The 17,991-nt window shown below is 38.5% G+C and overlaps 1 long non-coding RNA gene across 1 annotated transcript in view; it reads right to left on the bottom strand.

The window, feature by feature from the left end:
- Nucleotides 1-1,155: 1,155 nt before the first annotated feature.
- The window catches only part of LOC138160981 (uncharacterized), a 96,323-nt gene continuing 79,487 nt past the window's right edge, over nucleotides 1,156-17,991 (bottom strand). Inside the window, exon 3 of the long non-coding RNA XR_011168227.1 lies at nucleotides 1,156-1,581. This is a non-coding gene — a long non-coding RNA (uncharacterized lncRNA). The remainder of the gene's footprint in view (nucleotides 1,582-17,991) is intronic.

Here is a 17,991-nt window from a genome sequence, read left to right as displayed (position 1 = left end):
TTGCTTGCCTCATCTGTAAAATCAGCTGGAGAAGGGAATGGCAAACCACTCCAGTATCTTTGCCAAGAAAACCCCAAATGGGATCATGAAGAGTTGAACAAGACTGAGTAACAATGACAAGCAACAGCAACAACAATTTCATTGTACCTGGATGCTCTCAACCCTCGTCCTCCTCCCCCTCTTGGAATCCCTGATTTCCTTCCAGACTGAGTTCAAGGACTTCTTTCTGCAGAAGGTAGTCCTGAACTCTGTCCTTCGAATGCCACCTTGCATCGGCATTCTATGTAGCTAAGTATGGCCGTGTTTATCTGCGGGGTTAGGGATTGCTTCGTTCTATACAAGCTCCTTGAAGTCAGGGACTTTTTCACTTTTGTCTTTGTTCGTCCAGTGCCTAGCTTAGTGCTGGCACATAGTAGGTGTGTAATCAATGCTTATTAATGGATCGATCAATAAAATAGATAATTGTCCCTTGTCTCAGGTTTGGGGAGGGTGATTAGTTCAAATACTTGGAGATCTTCAGGGAAAAGACGTCTTAAGAGGAGTGGGGAACCTGCAGCCTCCAGGCCACATGTGGCCTTCTAGGTCCTTGGGTGTGACCTTTTGACCGAGTCCAAGTTTTATGGAACAAATTCTTTTATTAAGGGGATTTGCTCTGTGAAGTGAGGATTCAGTCAAAGGGCTACATTTGAGGTCCTAGAGGGCTACATGTGGACTTGAGGGTGCAGGTTCCCCACCCCTTAGCAGGACCAAGTGTTACTTCTCTGAAATACCTCCGTGGATACGAAGTTATAGCCTGAGGTTAAGCAAAGTATGGGAGACCATTAGAATTCAGGTATTGTTTCTTTGGTTTAACATTTTAACTCTCTGGGTTTTAATTGCAGTGGAAATAACATGTGGCAAAATAAATGAACTTGAATTTTTTTTTCCTGCTGCAGTTATACATATCCTTCTGTTACCGGCTAGTTAGCAAGAAAGAGGTAATGACTCTAATTACATTTTCACTGTACCTATCCTATCGTGCCCCTGACCTTTAATTCAATGGATATGGAAAATTAGGTGATCTGGTGTATTTAGTACCACTGTCATGTTCTCAACAATGGGCAAGCAATATTTTGGGTGACTGCTGGGGTAATTACAAATATAGTGAAAATATATGCAAATCTCATGTAAAGGAAATTATAGGTCACTCCTGTTTGTATCATGCCATTTTAGTGGTGATAAAAGAAATCGCTGTTAATTACTGGATTATTACCATACTTAATTTTGATAATTCTAGGCTATCAAAGCAGTTTTAAAACACAAATCAAATTATTTAGCTTTTCTAGCAAGGTGGCAGCATTATTCTTAGAAATTTATCCCTACAAATACTTAGATTTCCCCCACTCCTAAACCCCATTTTCTTTTTTTTTTCCAGTGAGTTAAATTTATATCTATTTATGAGATAAACAAGGATTATTCATGTGCCTGGGGAAGTTGAACAGTTTCCTTTTCACTGACCAGCATACATATTTCATTCTTTGAAAGCTTCACTTCAGAATTCTTTTGCATAAATGTTGTTCTTCTCCTAGGCCTGTCTGTCTCCTGGGGAGAAATGAAATCAGAAACCAATGAAAGTAAGTTGTAGCATATTGAAGGAAAAAAGAAAAAAAAAGAATCTGGCAACTATAAAACCTTATCAGAATCGCAAAGGCTAAAACCCAAATGTTAAATCCACATGGACATTGGATGTTTCCCTTAGAGCTTCCTCTCTGAAAGAAGACAGGATGATGGAAACCAGACTGCCACATGAGCAAGCCTGCACTCAGCCTCCCTGTGATTCCAGAAAGACAGCCTAGTTGAAGTCTATTATTGTTTCTTAACTTTGAAAAGCTTTGGTTTCTACCTGTATTGTTTACTTATGAAATGAATGAATAATGAAATTATTAATTTGTTAATGAAATGAAAAATAGCTTATGACAGTTTAAGAAATGATTTAAAACAGTTAAACATAAAAATGTGGAAATACATTTGAATAAATTGGATGTATATTGTACACACTTTATATTTGAACAGTTTGACTTTTTTTTTTAGAATAAGATCCATACAGCATTTTTTTCTTCCTTGAGGCCAATGACCCAGGTTTCATTACTTCAACCTCAGCTGACTGAAACTCAAACCTACAAAACTCTCAAATAGAGATATTGTGTATAAAAAGAGACATCAAATCTGGTGTGCCATATGCTACACAGTGGACTTTAGTGCTGACCAAAGCAAATTTACATTCTAATAAAAATATGTTAAATCTGATATAATTGTCAGACACATGAAAACAATCTACCAGGCATATAAAACTTTATTTAATGTTTGAAAAAACGTTATTGTCTGAGGTGTGATAATTTTAATCAAAAAGTTTAATTGTTGTTCATCAAAATGTGACCTCCAAAACTGCTAACCTGTGCCTAGCAGCCTGACTCTATAGATGGCTTCTCCCTTTGATGTGATTTTTACCAGAAATAACCCCATTCAAATCTGAACAGATTCATACCTATATTGCTGAGGTTTGGGGAATCAGTTAGATATTGTAGATTTCTTCCTGTTGGACTAATAATAATGCTTCCCAACTCCTGGAAAAGGGGATATTCTATTTCCTTATTTCCTCCCTTTTCTCCTAACGCAAAGTCTAAGTTCACCCATGCTTTGCAAACACCTGGATCAAATATTGTATTGGTCTTCCATGTTGGGACACATATATGATGCTGTTTTTCAGGTTAATCACTAGAAATTTTTCATCCAATATTTGTCACAGTTGAACCGTTTACATTACACATATGGATGTATAATTACAGAATTAAGGAAAGGAATTCTTTTCCTTAAGAAAGGAATAGTAGATATGTAGGTATTGACTTAAATAAGATGATGTGGCCTGCATATTATTTTGTGGATAATTGTGATTTTTCTTCCATGCATGCTGTTTTCCATATAACTATGATTTTTCTTCCCCTCCTCTTCTGGGACATAAATATACACATATAATTATAAAAGTTATAGGTTCAATTATTTCAATTGCTATCTGGCTAAATATTTGAATTCCTAGGATGTTTTGATGGGTTATGAGGCCAACAGGACAGAATATTTGAGATTAGAACTGACCCAAGAATCTATACTTGTCATTAAACACATTTGGTGTCAATTTATATAAACTAATGAATAATAGTTTTGTTATAATCTTAAGAAAACTGTTTATAATAACCACATCACCTCTTTCATTCCTTTTAAAACTTTTCTTAATTGCAAAGGAGATGAAACTGCAAAGAATTTATATGTATCTTATTAATAATACTAAGAAAGGGGCAATATGATGAAGGAGGCTCCTAAATTATTTTTGTGAATCTGTTTTCTTAGAATGCATCTTGGCCAAATAGACTCTCATTAGTGACACCCTTTGGCAGCCAGACACAATGTGATTGCCTGAGAATCATATAATCAATTGGAAGAAGTAAGATCATTATCTGTACTTTGGCAAGTTTCATATTATGGCTTTAAATTAACCATGAAAATTAGTTCAGCCCACAAGGCAGGAGATTGAAAGAAGGCAGACTTTGCCAATGAGTACCTGGGTGGCTTGAATGTAGATTTCCAAAACATCCTGAGCTATTAACACTTTCAGCTTTCAGGTCATAGAGCTTAATTTTGTGACCTAAGTAGACAACATAACACTTTTTATGTGGGATAAAAATCCAGTAGACTATTAAGGAGTCTGGAGTATTTCCAGTTGGAAAAGAGGGAGCTGAAATCTTTTTAAAGCTAATGTTCATGGGGAAAAGCATCATCAATATTATTCTACCCACCCTGGCAGCCCAAGCCTCCTCTTTTTGGCCCTTTCTGCCAGACTTGGCATAGTAAAGAAAAATTTTAAAAAGGATCTAATTTTCTTTTTTTCCAGTTTATATATGGATTTTCACGGAATATATATATATATATTTTTTTTCTGTTTGTTTGATTTTTCTGTCAATGTATATATAGGGCCCTCTACAATCAGATTCCAACCTACCTTTCTAACATTAACTCACACGACTATTGTTTACAATCTCTACATTGCAATCTGACTCATCATCTCACTTTCTCATTTTATGTTGTCTTTTCTATGTCTCTTTTCTCACCCAATTCCTCTTGCCTGGAGTTGTCTTCCCTACTCCCCATTGCCTTTCTCTCTATCCACATGTTTACATGCCTTCCCATTTGCTTTTTTTTTGGAGGGGGTAAAGTGGGGCAACTGGGGTTTAGTGACTTGCCCAAGGTATTTCCCCACCAAATTTCCTCCCTCCATGAAGTTCTTGCCCTGCTTTGGAGAGGAGGAACATAAACAGATGCTATTTCAGAGTTCAAGGGTTGGTAATGTGTTTTGAACTTGAACTTCTGGGACCATGTTCTTAAAGGTTTCTGGAAGATAGGATCTGTAAGGAGGAAGTTTTTGAATTTGTTTTCCACTTGGGGGCCACGTGGGCAGGTCTTGGTCAAGAAGAATGCCAGGTTTCCAGGTGCATGTTCCCCTGTTCTTTCTTCCTGAGATTTTGACAGACTGCAGCAGCTGCTATTACCAGAACTGCTGCTTTTGTTGCTACTTGGGGTGTGTTAAGCCAGTCACCAGCATCTCTTCTAAGGACTGCTGCTGTGAATAACTGTAAGGATCTAACAGCATAGTATAGTGAACCCTCCACTTATTCAGCAATAAACTAAAGCAAAACATTCAAGAAACTAAAGAGCAACATTCACAACAATATAACATAACAACTTATTACTAAGGTGGCCACATAGTCTTAAACAAAACATATCATTCAGTTAAGTCACAGTCTCATCAATCAATATACAGTATCCAAGTCAAGTCTTCTTTCATCTTGACTGGAGGCTGATTTCTAAACCCCAGGGCTAGTCTACAGGCTGGTGGCTCCCAGCTCTTGCTTGGATTCACAAGTAGGCAGCTCTCTGCTCTATTCCTGTATCTTAAATTACTGCTCCACTCACTCCATGCTTGTAAAAATTTCTGTTTCTAAGAAGACAAAGCTTAACAGAACTACAACTATATTTATACACATTAAGCTTAACAGAGCTACACACATTTTTTCACATTTACACTACACATATTTACACACATTGCCAGCACTATCATCTCAATTCACTCTCTGTCTAGCAAAGTAACTCAACTCAACAGACAAGGTTTATGTCTGAGAAATCAAGCACAAATACAGTAAAGTCCCAGGACTTCTGTAAACAGCAGAAAAGTCCTCTTTCAGAACTTCTGTGTAAAAACCACAGACAGGATGCTTTTGTCTGGCAGACCCACAGAGTGGTGCAGGGTGCTGAAATCACAAGCATTCTCCCTCTCAGGTCTGCTGGGTCCCAGCTGGTGCTCCTGCTTGGGCTTTTTTCTCTGTTCTGTTTTTCCCTCCTGTTCCATCCTACCTGTTTGGCTTTTGGCAAGCTCCTCTCACTGTGGGCTCCATGTGATGACTTTAGGCCTATTAAGTGCAGGGAAGGTCTCCCAACTCTCTTAGGTCATTAAGGGCAAGACAAATGTATTCTGTTTCCAACAAAGATTTGACACAATCAAAGGCAAGGCTCAAAGGTACTTGAATAGCTGAAACAAGCAGCAAAGTACTACTTTGCTCACCATTATAGGGTGGGACTGGGGAGGGTGGGGGTGGAGGCAGGGGTGGGGATAGAAGCCCCCTGGAAGACTATCAAAAAAAAGAGAGAAATGTTGATAAAATTCAATTGTCCTCATAGTCTTCTTATTCCTCTGCTTCCATGTAAAGGAAGAAAAAAGTATTTAATCTAAAAAAGTATCTAAGAAGCTGATTTCTGCTCTTCAATTAGCACTATTTCTAATCCCAATGAGTTGTTTTCTTCCTCCTTATTCACTACTCTTTCACTGTCATTTTATTGCTCTTTCATTAAAAAAATTATCAGAAGGCCATTAATCACTGTTATATAATTAATGCTAGTGGGGTTAGGGATTTGGGGAGAAACAAAGAGACATAGAGACAGAGACAAAGAAAAAAGATGCAGAAACAGAGGTAGAGACTGAGAGAGATGTATGGGGGTGTGTAGTGGAAATGCAAATTTAAAGATCTTCCCTGCCCCTAGGCTAAAGTGCACCTGGAGCCTGGGGTGGGAGGCTTGTTTTTCAGTTGATACTTCTTGATTGGCCAGTGAGTCAATAAGGTTGTTATATTCTCTGAGCCAGGAGAAGGCTATATAAGCCCTGATGTGTAGCTTTATTTTGGGACTCACTTTGAGAAGTGTTCTGTGATTTGATCTGAATTCTGGGAAGCCGTTGTTGAGAGTCCCCCGGCTTTGAAAAACCCAGATGTGGAAACCCAGATGTTGACTGGGTATGGATGTAATGGTTGGACAGTTTGGAAAGCTGTCTACTTGATCTGTTAATGTCTTGATAATTCTGCCTGTATATTTTGAAGTTTGGGGTGCTGACCTTTTTCCCCTGAACAAGGTAAACGATATATGTCTGACTGATTAAAGTAAGCTTGTTAATCCATTTTGAGTTGCTTTCCTTTAACAAAGCAGATCCAAGAATCTGTGTGAGCAGCCACCCTGGGGACACCGGGATGCTTGCTGCTACAGGGTGGTGCAGATAATCGCTCCAGGAAGAAGTCAGAAATTCAGTGAGGTGCATTAAGATAATACTCCTAAGCCAACCAGTTTCAACAAACAAGAAAGCTCAGAAAGAGAGAAGTTAATGCTACAAAAATAAACTTATCCCTAAACCTAGAAGAGTTAAACTCTTGAGTGACAGTGAGCCAAGATATAGCTAAGAGTCTGTTGGGGGATCTGTTTTGCCACAGCCAACTCCTTCTCAGACTCTCCCTTCAGGAACTTCTCTCTACAGAGAATGTATCTTCTCTCTTGAATCTGAAAACCAGAAGACCAGGATCTCTCTTTTCCCAAATTCTCATCAATTCTCAAAGGCACAGAGCATTAAGCATTCAGTCTCCACTAATGAGGAAAGTCACACTCAAATGGCCTTTGAGTCCCTAGTTACATACACCATGCATACTTTGAATATGATTTCACTTGAATTCTTTTCTGATACTTACAATTGGACCTCTTCTTCCTCTTAAATTTGCTGCAAGAGCATTTTCCCTTGATTTTTTTTTTTTTGCCTTTTGGAGGGCAAGTGGGGTTAAGTAACTTGCCAAAGGTTACATGGTTTGTGTGTGTGTGTGTGGGGGGGGGGACTGCAGGCCAGTGCTTTACTCACTGCGCCACCTAGCCGCCCCTCATTTATCCCTTATTGAAATGTTACATCAGGAGACACTTCCCTCACTTTGCTCTTTATCCTTTATAGACAGGAGCCTCCCACTGTGTATTTCTTATAGGTGGACATTATTTCTGGATGCAACTTTTCTTCTGATTATCAAATTTTATGCCCAATTAGAATGTAATGCTCAGAATGAGACTGTCTTATTTAAGAAACAAGACTAGCAGTCCCTAGCACCTTGAACAGTCCCCTGAACATAGGTGGTACCAGAAGAAATTGAAAAAAAAAATCTCTAAGGATTATAAAGCATGTAGGAAACTGAAGGACTCAAGGGCATTGTTAGTATTTTATCAAGGTGGAAGTAGAAAGACAGTAGCTTGATGGGTAGGGGATTTGGGCTAGCTAATAGAGTTCTAAGTGTACTAATTCAAACTATCTTGGTCACAAACCTTTGGACTGGGTCCTAGGTGAAAGCTCCTGAGATGAGTAGATTAATTTCCTCTGGGACAATGGATTATAGAAGCCCACATCCAGAGTACAGGCTACTGATCAAGATGAAAATGTAGGTAGTTACTAGAAAACCTGCATTTGATGTATGCATATTGAAAATGTAATGCCCTCAGGTCATGGTACTTGGTGTATGCTGGTGTAGGATAGGCAATTTGGTAACACTGAGAATGCAATGAAAAACTTTGTGAAGGTCCTAATTACCCACCTAGAGGATAGAGAAACTATCTTTGAGCCAAGTCTGGAGAGACTTAAAAGCAAAAGCAAAAAAATAATAAAAATATGGTGATGGTAAAGTGGATGACCCAAGAGATCTCTGGGATTATAGATGATGAACTTTTCCATTTTTGCCTCTACTGCTAAAAGAGTAGCCCAGGAACATAGCTCCACAAGCTGCCTAGAACTTTCCTGATAGATCATAGTGGTACAGGCAGAACATATGGACAGAGGGTAGGAAGAACTAATGAAATGAGGCCCTATGTGGTCTGAAGGGACACAATCATGTGTGAGTTTTACTTATCAAAGCAAAGAATCACCAGGATCAGACAGACTTCATTAAAAGACTTGTGCCAAACATGATGGAAACTGGGCTACTGATCAGATCTACTCCTTCCAGAGGGACAAGAAATTTTGGAACTGGAAGCCAAGGTTTTCTGCTTCAGAAACAAACAAAAAAATATAGGAAGAGAGAATCTCCAATGAGCCAAGTGGCATTTGCTATGAGATGGGCACATTCACTCTGGGAGCTCTTGATGGGAGGACAGAGCCAAGGCTGTGCTGAAGCCAACTCATTCTGATCCTCAAGACAATTGCTGAAGTTTAAGGGTAAGAATTTATACTCAAGAAATAAACAAACACGGGGGCAGCTAGGAGGTGCAGTGAATAGAGCACCAGCCCTGGAGTCTGGAGGACCTGAGTTCAAATCCGGCCTCAGACATGCAACACAAAAACTAGCTGTGTGACCTTGGGCAAGTCTCTTAACCCCAATTACCTCTCCAAAAAAAGAGAAATCAACCAACACTGCAAACTAGGACTTGATTTATTGTTTGTAAATTGTCTATACTCAAAGAAGTGATGGAGAAAATGTTAATAACTGGGGTCAGACTTCAATGTATGATGTGCAAACATTCTCCCCCCAAAAAGCTAGTTGTTAAGTATTTGTCAGCATCCCCCTGGATATAGGAAGGTTTTTATAACATCTTCAAGCCACCTGGCCAGCACTGGGAAATAAAAATGGAGCTAGGTGATGGGGACTATTCCAGACTCTTAAGAATGGAAGGATTCTATGCCTTACTTTCCCAACTGTGCTCTGGATTCTCTAGACTTCAGCACCATGATTCAGTTGTCTTCTCACTCTTTCCTCTGGAAAGTTAGTGGAGAGGTATTTCTATTTGTGAGTTTCTTCCAGAGCCTCTATTTTAGACATGGGACCATTTTCCTCAGTTGTGATTCTGATTCTCTGGACTTCTCTCCCCTGCTCTCATATGTGTAACTTTTCCCCACCTTCCCCCATCCCTTTTCAGCTTCCTATTTATGTTTTGTCTTCTGTCATTAGATTGTATACTTCTTAAGGGGAGGGGATGTCTTTCTTTTTGCTTATTTATACCAGTGCAATTCATGGCACTTATTAAGTGCTTAATAAATACTTGTTGCCAGTCTGCTACCAACTTTATGCAGGTACTTTCTGTTTTGACTCATAGGACTCCATACAAGAGAAATGGTAAGAATGTGTCCTTCTGGCAGAGAAATACTTGACAAAAATGAAGAATGAGGCGCACCCTTTTGGACGCGGCCAATGGGAGAATTTGTTTTGCCTGGCTATGCATATTTGTTATGAGGGTTTTGTTTTTCTTTCTTTTTTAATCTAGTGGGAGGTAGAAGGAAGAGAAAATAAATGCTTGTTAACAGAAAGAAAGTGAAATAAATGCAAAAAAGATCAAAATATGTGTGCAACCTGCTCTATTGGACAGTAGATACCAAGTGATACTTGTATTCCTGTTATTTATAGAAAATATCGATGACATCTGTAGTTGCATGGGCTAGACATATTGCATCAATGAGGAAATCCTTTTTTGAGTTATCTACAGCATGTTTCGAATTTCCAAGGTATATGCTGTAAATTGATGGATACCAATTAACCTGATCTGTCCAGAACCATCACATGTGGGTTTAGGAATTGATTGAGATGAATTAGACCCCTTTCAAAGTGTCAGTAGAGTACAATAGATGGTGAGCTGAGGTTCAGTACCTGATCATCTTCACAATTGTTGCAACCTGTACAAAAACTTTCAGGAGGATTGCGGATAGTTGGGAATAATGCCAGCATAGCAGTGAATCCTGAGAAGTTTGACTTTGGAGACTTGCTGGTAGGAAAGGGGTATATTGTCTAAGGAAAAACTCAGTACAAAGGGATGTAGAATGTGTTTAAGGAAGCTTCCAAGAGTTCTTTATCTGATGTCTGTTATCATTCAAAGAAATTGGGAGTCAAGATGACTGAGTGGGGCTCCTCCTCTACATTTCCTCCATAAAGATCTACAGAAGGGGTTGCAGTCACAAGCCTGAGCTGCAAACAGCTGTGTGGTTCTGCTCCCTAGAGCAGAGCAGGGACTCAGTACTAGCCAAAACTAAGTCCTGAAGTTCAATCACTGGGCCAGGAATTAGAGACCAAAACGGATCCTGCAATTCGGTTAGTCTGAACCTGCAGAGACTCCAACACAGTCACTTCAATTGGCTCAATCCATTTACTAGTGTGTAATGGGAATGCAAATTTGGAAGATCTTCCCTGCCCCTAGGCTAAAATGCACCTGAAGCCTGGGGAGGAAGGCTTGTTTTTCAGTAGATACTTCTTGATTGGCCAGTGAGTCAATAAGGTTGTTACATTCTCTGAGCCAGGAGAAGGCTATATAAGCCCTGATGTGTAGCTTTGTTTTGGGACTCACTTTGAGAAGTGTTCTGTGATTTGATCTGAATTTTGGGAAGCCGTTGTTGAGAGTCCCCCGGCTTTGAAAAACCCAGATGTCGACTGGGTATGGATGTAATGGTTGGACAGTTTGGAAAGCTGTCTACTTGATCTGTTAATGTCTTGATAATTCTGTCTGTATATTTTGAAGTTCGGGGTGCTGACCTTTTTCCCCTGAACAAGGTAAACGATATATGTCTGACTGATTAAAGTAAGCTTGTTAACCCATTTTGAGTTGCTTTCCTTTAACAAAGCAGATCCAAGAACCTGTATGGGCAGCAAACCCTGAGGACACGCTTGGGGTGCTTGCTGCTACATAGTGTAAATGGTATTCCATTTATTTCTTTACCTCCGTGGCAAAGAGAAGTGAGAGTGAGAAGGAAAATATATGAAGGGAATAATAAAGGGGTTATCAGGTTAATAAACAAAACCTTAAATGTGCATGGGATGAACTCTTAAAATGTATGAACATAGATGAACATATAAGAAAAATGTGTACAGCAATATATCATGTAAATACAACAATATATTGTCACAATACAACAAATTATTTATAAAAATAATTAAAATACAAAGATTCACACTGAGGTAAATTTAGAGAGAAAACTTTCATTATGCTTTGTTGCTGTTCAGTTGTTCAGTAATATCCAACTCTTCATGACCCTGTGGACCATATTTTATATGGGGTTTTCTTGGCAAGGGTACTGGGGTGGTTTACCATTTCCTTCTCCAGTGGATTAAGGCAAACAGAGGTTAAGTGATTTGCCCAAGTCATGCACACACACACACACACACACACAAAGACATTTGTGTGTATGGATATATGCACACAATACACATATATACATATACACATATAGACATAAATGTACATGCACATACACACATGCATATGTATGTGTGGGTACATACATACACACACCAAATGGCATAGCATTGAAGTTATTAAAAGTAAAGCCAGTTAAAATACAAGCCTACTTTCCCATTTCTACAAAATATTTATAAGAATAATTTAAACTAAGTCAAAGAAATCCTTAATAAAGATAAGAAAAGGGAATAGGAAAGATTTCCCAAATAATATTTTATAGTAGGGTAAAAGTTATTTTTGAGGGTCAAAGTTATTTTTTGTGATTACAAAATTTGATTAAAGAAAACATAACCTTTAATACTTTCCTTAAGGGTACACATTATGATTTATACATAAAAATCATACAAGTTTCCATGAAAGCAGATTAATTTGTTTGACCATTTTTTCTGTTTATAAAAAAATAGATATAAAATTCCCAAAGAGTATACTACTCTCAAGGAGGATTTCCTGCACAAGGTCCCAGTGGAAAAGAAATTCACACTAGGATAGTTGATGAGTCCCTCCAGCTGTTTGTAGACTGCATTATGTTGTTCATGAAGTTTTAAAATAATATAAATCTTCCTAAATGAGATGGATAATCACTCAAATGGTGACATATTCTCAAAAATGAAAAGGGTGAATGTACCATCAATGAAGATAAAATTGAAGTGTTGTTAGGAGTTATTTTGCCCAATTATATGCTTGCAAAACCAACAATTTAAGTGACATAGATGATATTTACAAAAATATAAACTGCCCAGATTAATAGAAGAGAAAATAAAATACTTACATAACCCTATCTTAGAAAAAGAAATTGAAAAAAAACATAAATGAGCTCTCTAAGAAAAAAAAATCCCCAGTATAAGATGCATTTAGAAGTGAATTCAACCAAACATTTAAGGAGCAACCAATCCAAATACTATATAAACTATTTGAAAAATTGGTAAAGGAATCCTACCAAATTACTTTTATGACAATAAATATGATTTAGATGCTTAAACCAGGAAAACCAAAAAAAAGGGTCAATTTCCCTAATGCATATTGATACAAAAATTTTAAATAAAATGCTAGCAATGGGGTTGTGGTAATATTTTTCTCACATTATTTTCTTGCATATGTGAGTGTTTGCAACATGGATTACATAGACATATGTTTTGTATGACTTCACATGTATAATTGATATCATATTGCTTGCCTTCTCACTGAGTGGGTATAACAGCAAGCACCCTAGCACACCCAGAACGGCTGCTAACACAGGTTCTTTGATCTGTTTTTATAAAGGAAAGCAACTCAAAAGGCATTAAGAATCTTACTTTAATCAAACATATATATCATTCACTTAGTTCAGGGGAAAAAGTCAGCACTCTGAATTTCAGAAAATGCAAACAGAAATTATAAGCAGATGAAAAATACAGACAGAGAAAATGACACAACTCAACAGACCAACAGACAGTGCTTCTTGCTGTCTGACCATTACATACATATAAAGTTAGTTACCAGAGAAAGAAGCACCGAAATCTGGGTTCCCAAAGCTTGGGGGCTCAATGGCTGCTCAGAGTCTCAAATAGCCAAATAACACAACTCTTCCCATAAGTGAACCCCAAAACAAAACCTCACCTCAGAGTTTATATACCTTTCTTCAGAGTCAGAGAACATCACAACCGTCATGATTCATTGCCTAATTACAAAGTAACAAAAGGTGTGGGTCTCCTGAAAAACAAGTCTCCCCTAAGCAAGTTTCTCTTGCTGGGCTCCAAGTGAGGCCCATTAAGGGGCAGGGAAGATCTTCAAATTCCCTTACCATTACAGTGGAGGAAGGGCTGGAGGGAGGGAAAGAATTTAGAACTCCAAAATTTTTAAAGATGAATGCTAATTTTAAAAATGTAATAAGGGAAATATTTAATGAAATAAAATATAATTTTAAAATATTTACATTCACACTGAAAAACCCAAAGGGATGAAGATTCACTATCATTCAGATAAGAATTTTCATGAAAACATCACCCTATTCCCACTTGATCTACCAGACATGTTGTATATGCCATATGCTGTTCTCCTGCTAGAATATCTCTGCCAGACCCTGGCCCATTGTTCAGGTAGTTTCTGTCAGACATTGCCAAACCCAGATCTACTGGACAAGTCACTTTTGATTTTCTCTACTTAAAATTTTGGCCTGAACCTGGAGTCTCTAAGTACAGAATTGTTATACCATACTTGGAGTTTGAATGGGTCCTGCCATGCTCAGATGATTCAAAGCCTTGAGGAATTTTTACAGGTTTTTTTAGGAAAAAAAGTAGTCCTTACTTCAGTCATTGAGATCACAAAAGCCCCTTCTTTGGGACACGAAGGATGGAGAGGGAAATGACCTAAATTTTTTCTTTTAAGGAATGTCCTATCTATTGGCTTTCAGAGTAATGACTAGAATTATTTTCATCTCCACTAGGAGAATCTTTGTGACACAGAGAAGGATCCTTTCAGCTAGCTTTATCCTGAGACTTAATCTTTAGATTGCTTTGGCAGTTATGCCATAGGTATTATGAATTTAGTATCTGAGGCTAGACTATACTTTGTCATTGTCTATATAAGAGCTACTGAGGAGGTTGGGTTCTCCTATTTTCTTAATTCTAAAGCACCTTCCACTGTCCCATGTAGACTGAGTATTCAAGTGGAAAGATATAGAAACAAGACTAGACTGATCTTTCTTAGCAGTCCATACACAACCCAATCTCTTAAAACCTGAAAAGGCTTTGAGCCCACCCTTGCATTAAAAGGCTAAATGGTTTGGCAAACATGGAAATATCTGAAGATTTAATGTTTCAGTTCACCCAAAGGTCACTCAAATTGACAACCAATTTTCCTAAGATCATTACTTAAATAATGAATCATTTTTCCTCCACACTCATTTTTTTTAAAACGTGTCTTAGGCCAGGTACAAACTCGTCACAAATGCAAGTTCCGTTCCTGATCTGAAGAGATTGAATCAATGAGGCAAGTAATAATAATTATAATGAGAATAATAATCATCCTTTTACTATATATAAGCAAACTCTAAGCAAAATCGTATAAAGTAACATTTAGCACGGATATTCAGGTGTAGCTCTCCAGGCCCCTGCTCACTAGCAGGCACCCAGGTCAATAACAACAAAAGCCTGAACTGGAATAAAGAGTTCATCAAATCCAAATAACTACTCTTCCTTCTCCATAACAATTTACATATTTCTCCCCAAATGGACCTTAGTGAATTTACCCTATCCCCATTCTCAGTCCTCATGACTAAATGCTTTGCATGTGCTTTAAATTACTAACACTATGCAATCTAAGCAGCCCCCCCCCACCCCCGCAGGGCTCAAGGCCTGGGCAAAACAAATAACACCTAAGACATGCCACCCCTTGGTCTTGGCCCTGTCTTGGCCCCATGAGGACTGAGACCAGATTTTATGCCCAGTGAATGACTCAGGTCTCTGTTCTATATTAAGCAAATAAAACACCCCAGGGTAACAGTACATTAGGCATGCTCCCCATAAAGGGGAAAAAAGCAATTGCTGCCAAAACCACAACCACCACCCCTAGGACAAAGTCAGAGTAATTGTGGTGTCACCCAATCGTAAACCGTTCAAAAGCTCACAGTAGGGACAGAGACCAGTTGAAGATGGCATCAGTTGCACAGCAACCAGAAATAGAAAGCCAGCCACCAGGACCTGAAAGACTCACAAGGCACCTCTTATCCAACACATTTATAAACTTAACATCTGGCAGCAGATGGGTGTATATTCCCATTGCTTACAACTTATATCTCAGGCTAAAATGCTTTCTCCCCCATCTCCTCACTCTGTTATCCATTCTCAATTTTCTGATCTCTTGGCTACTGCCTCTCTGTCATGGGAACAACCACCCCTCAGGGAATAAAGCCACGTAGATCCAGAATACAATAATTTCCCATTTCTCTGGAGATATCATTAGCCACCTACCCAATGTCCTTTATCCAGGTTATGTAGAAGGACTAAATGGCAACATATTTCTCTGTCTCATTGTTGCTTTATTACTATCATTCTCTTCTATGTGATCAGGGTCTCGTATCCTTTGATCCACCTCCAATTTTTCCTTGGCTTACAGAGAGTTGATCTGTCCAAACTACGCAGGGGAAAAGGTAAATGTGAGATTGAGGAGAATATCCTTTGGAACATCCCTTAAGATGGTACAGGAAAGCAAAGAAAAAAAATGGAGAGATGGCTACAAGGAAGGGATTTGTTTATAGCACTATTCCACTTAGCCCAGGAAATATCTATTCCAGTCCATGGAATTATCACTTAATGAGAGATAATATGAACACCCAAATATGGACAAAAGGCGACTGCATTAGCAAAGTTTCCCTAATGATCATATCTCCATAAGGGGGATCCACTCGACGGTCCAGTTTTTTAGTCTCCCAGTTCCTAACTATGCAGTGAGATAGGTCCATAACAAGAGTCCTGAGAGTCATTGCAGACTACAAGTCTGTAAAGAGAAAAGCTATCTTGACACCATGCACTCTGATGGTTTGAAGAGTCTGAATCCTCACAAAGAAGCATCCAGGTGGCCAGAATTGGATGTATCAAGAAAAAAGGACTTCTTAAAGGTATCACCACCAGGGAGACAATCGACTTTTTTTTTAAGACGGTAATGACATTAGCAGACCCATAAACATAATGCTTTCCCAGGCTCTGACCATCCAATTAAAGTTTAAATTGTTGTAAGTGTGGAAATAACTGCAGGGATACAGTCCTGGGTGATTTGTTAATAATTCAGATGGTTTGGGAAAGTTGATTGGCTTCTACGGATCTGTCTCTACTCTAATGGGTCAGGTTGATCAAACAACAGCCTGAAATGGGACAGCGCTAACAAACTCAACAAATCTTCTTGCACTAACCATTAATACTCCCTTGAATTATAGCACTCATAGGGCTATGTATTATAAATGGTCTTTCCTCACCTTTTTTCCTATAGGGACATTTTCTCCCATATTATAAGTTCTCCTTGAAACATCTCACCTCCATTTAGTTTCAATGTTTAACCCAGGTGGAGTCTCCAGAAATGATAGTCATTTGCCTTCTTGTATGTGACAGACCACTAAAAGAATGATCTCTACCTTTCATTCAACAAATTAACCTGGACATTGCGTCTCTGTCCCTTTCTTGGTTGGAAAGCAAAAACTGAATGAATTTGGGGAGTTTGCTCACACTCTGACAACATTTAAATTCCATAAGGTCAGAGTACCTGGAATTGGTAAAGGGAGAAAGGGGCAAAGGAGCCTCATTACCTCTTCCTTAAACTTATATTGGAATTTTCTAACCGATGTTCTAAAAGGGGTGGTTGTCAGTCTTCCCCTTATGAGACCCATACTATAACCAAAGACACAATTCTTGCCTACAGAAGTCTTCTGATACTCCAGTCCTTTTACAGGGAGAGAACATTATTTAGGTCTACTTAACCTCAAGGAGGCCCATATTATATTCAGACTTCAGAAGCACATCCACATCTGTCCAATTAAAAAAATATTGCTTCTAAATAGGGGAAACACCCTCCCAAAGACTGACTGTAATAGCTTTTGAAGCAGATCATTGAGAAGAGGACAGGGCTTATATAACCGATCCAGAAGTCTCAGCTCTTTAGAAAACCAGCACCTTTCCCAGCCTGACTGCAGACTGAAATGGGGCAGGAAGGAATTCAACTTCAGGAAGCAAAGTCAGCCTGATACTGCCCCAGCTCAGATGGAATATCACAAAACATAAATTTAGATTTGGAAGGGAACATTGAGATCCTCTAGTCCAAGCATCTCTTGTTACAGATCAAGAACTGTAATGGTAAGGGAATTTGAAGATCTTCCCTTCCTCTTAATAAGCCTATGGCAATTTGAGGTTTTGCTTTGGGGTTCACTTATGGGAAGAATGTTTGTATGATTTGAGCAGAAGAGACTGGGCAGCCATTGAGCCCTCTGGCTTTGAAAACCCAGATGTTCGTGCTTTTCTCTCTGGTAACTAACTCTGTAAGTATGTGATGGTCAGACAGCTAGAAGCCCTGTCTGCTGGTCTGCTGAATTGTGTTACAAAAGTTCTGTATTTTTTGTCTTCTTGTAACTTCTGTTTGTATTCTCTGAAGTTCACGATACTGACTTTTCCCCCTAAACTAAGTAAATGATATATATGTTTCCTTAAAGTAAGATTATTAACCCTTTTTTAGGTGCTTTCCTTTAGAAAAGCAGATCAAAGAGCCTGTGCTAGCAGCCATCCTTGGTATGTTAGGGTGCTTGCTGCACAAGAACTTGTTGGCCAAAGAGGTTACAATTAATTCATAGAAATTTCAAATAGGGAATTTGAACCTAGAATTTCTGACTGAAAATCTAGCAATCTTTCCCATACATTATATTTTCTTTCAATTAAATGGTGT

Source organism: Petaurus breviceps, unplaced genomic scaffold (genome assembly GCF_028583685.1).
Source record: "Petaurus breviceps papuanus isolate PSGF00001 unplaced genomic scaffold, PetGlider_PUasm1.0 183, whole genome shotgun sequence".
Classification (NCBI taxonomy): Eukaryota; Metazoa; Chordata; class Mammalia; order Diprotodontia; family Petauridae; genus Petaurus; species Petaurus breviceps.
The sequence above is the reverse complement of the archived record's forward strand: the minus strand, read 5'-3'. Positions and strand labels throughout refer to the sequence as shown.